At 33.4% G+C, this 2,725-nt stretch overlaps 1 pseudogene; it reads left to right on the plus strand.

Moving 5' to 3' along the window:
• Positions 1-346: 346 nt before the first annotated feature.
• Positions 347-2,328, plus strand: LOC149533128 (cullin-1-like; annotated as a pseudogene).
• Positions 2,329-2,725: the final 397 nt, after the last annotated feature.

Below are 2,725 nucleotides of genomic sequence, written 5' to 3' on the forward strand. Positions count from 1 at the left end.
TTTTCGAACTGGATTAAATATTACCACAAGGGGTCAAGACATAAATGATACCAATGTCTTTGAAAATCATCCATTTAATGGTTCTAGTGATGAATCCAATTTTACAAGAGGAACAGAAAGAACTCAGGATGAGTCTCATATTGACACGCAAGAAATTAGCTAGGTTGAGAATAGAGTAGATGAGCGAAGAGACATTGAGGGAATTCAGAATGGAAATTCTTTTGTTTCAAGCATGGACTGGCAAGAAGCTGTAATTCCACATGAAGAAGGGGATTGGTAGAGAGAAGCATCAGAGGGAGAAATAAGGAACAAAGAAGAAAATAACTTAGAGAGTAGGCAGTAGGAAATGCAAGAATATGTTTCTGAGGGAGCGTATGAAGATTGGGAAGAAGGTGCCACTCAAGGTGTAGAAATAGACTGGGATGGTATTTTGGATGATGCTAACAAGCATTGGCAAAGAAATGGTTCTGACATGGATGGGGATTGGGGAAGAGATCTTCACATAATGTAAATGGGGATTGGCTTGTGGTTGTATGAGTGTGCCTCTTTTATAAGTACATGTATTGCTATTCTATTTTAAACAAATCAATATTTGCAAAATAGTGTGTTATTTTCTTTCTTTTAGTAACATGTCTCTATTGATAGTCCTTCATGGATGGAAGACACCGAATTCATATGTCATACTCTAATAGATAGTTTGGGATAGCTAAGCTTATTATGTATGCATTAATCTCTATGTATATGTGAATATTTATTAATGCAAACCATACAGAGAGAGTCTTTTCAAGCTGTCTTTGTGTGCAGCTATGCAACTTTACACATCTGGAATTCATGACGTGAATGACAATCTTCATCCATATAATGTTATTTTAAAATTTAGGACTTTGTCTTGTTATGTGTTGTGATATATAATTAATATTTGTCCAAATTGTAGGAAGAAGCTTGCACAGAGACTTTTGTTTGATAAAAGTGCAAATGATGATCATGAAAGAAGCATATTGACAAAGCTAAAGCAACAGTGTGGTGGTCAGTTTACTTCTAAAATGGAGGGAATGGTATGCTGCATCATACATAGATAAAAAAAACTCACTTTGATTCTTATCAATGAAGATAATCTAATTGTAAATTGTGTAAAAATCTCTGTGCTTGTATGTAGGTCACAGATTTAACATTAGCAAAGGAGAACCAAGGGCATTTTGACGATTACCTTAATGAAAATTCTCAAGCACATCCTGGCATAGACTTGACTGTGACAGTTTTGACAACTGGGTTTTGGCTGAGTTACAAATCATTTTATCTTAACCTACCACCCGAAATGGTATGCCCATTTTGTATACAGTATACCTTTTAAATTTTCCAATTTATGAAGTTTTTTAACATTTTGATCTTTGCTACTTAATGCAAGTAAGATGTGTAGAGGCGTTCAAGCAGTTCTATCAAACAAAGACAAAGCATAGAAAGCTTACATGGATATAATCTCTCGGTACTTGTAATATTAATGGGAAATTTTACCCTAAGCCTATGGAACTTGTTGTTACTACTTACCAGGTAATTGCTTTTTGGTTGATTATTGACTGACAGTTAGATTCCTTGATTTGTATAAAATGGCATTATAGGTCATTTTCTACTGATCATTATTGGGAATTTCTTCTTCTAGTTTCTAGTTAAGAACTAGTTGGGTAGGATAAGTTAAAGCAATGGTTAATGTCATTAATTTTTAATGACCATACATTGATAATTTGATTCATTTTCTACTTATGCTATTTGTTTAAAGGAAAACTAAAATTGATGTGTTATAGAAACCATAAATATGAAAAGTGAATACATCACATTTATCAATGTCAGTTTCCTTGATATATCTGGAATTCACTTCTTTTTCCTTGTGTAACTTACTCTGTGGTTATGATATGCAGGCATCAGCATTCTTTCTATTCAATGCATCCAAAAGGCTAAGTTACTCAGAAGTGAAGACTCGATTGAATTTGACCGATGAAGATATTGTCAGATTGCTACATTCTCTTTCATGTGTGAAACATAAAATTATCAATAAAGAGCCAAATACAAAAATTGTGGCACAAACAGATGTCTTCGAAGTCAATTCAAAATTCACTAATAAGATGAGGAGAATCAAGGTATGAACTTTGATATAACAAATTGTATACTATTTTTCCTATCCATTTTTAACAAAAATTAATGCATGTGGAGATCACATGGGAATTGGTTTCTACCTGATTGCAGATTCCACTCCCACCAGTGGATGAGGAAAAAAAGGTGATTGAGGATGTAGAGAAAGATAGACGTTATGCAATTCTAATCAATAAATTATGAGTTAGGTGAAGATCAATGCTAATATGTTTTCTCACAAATCGTTTTCCAAGGTGTTGCTACTCTAACTCCTAGACTGATTTAACTTCATTTTAAAGTACTGTCATTTACTCCAAGACTGATTTAACTTCATTTTAAAGTACTGGCTCTGAATTTGTATTGATTGGACATCATTCTAGAGTAGTAAAGTTGTAATATGGATAATATGGTAAAAAAAGGTGATCAATGCCAATGGTAGTCACTTGGTGTTAAAGAAATCAAGAAAATCTTAGAGGAGACTTGGAATATTGTATTGGCTATGTCATTTGTGGTTCTTCTAATAAGTTGTTAAATTGTTGATAGAAGCAACAAAAGTACTTCATCCCAAAAAAATAGGTGTTGAAGCTCTGCTTCTTGTCCT

Source organism: Cupressus sempervirens, chromosome 10, assembly GCF_028749045.1.
Source record: "Cupressus sempervirens isolate cs-2001-9-10 chromosome 10, ASM2874904v1, whole genome shotgun sequence".
Classification (NCBI taxonomy): Eukaryota; Viridiplantae; Streptophyta; class Pinopsida; order Cupressales; family Cupressaceae; genus Cupressus; species Cupressus sempervirens.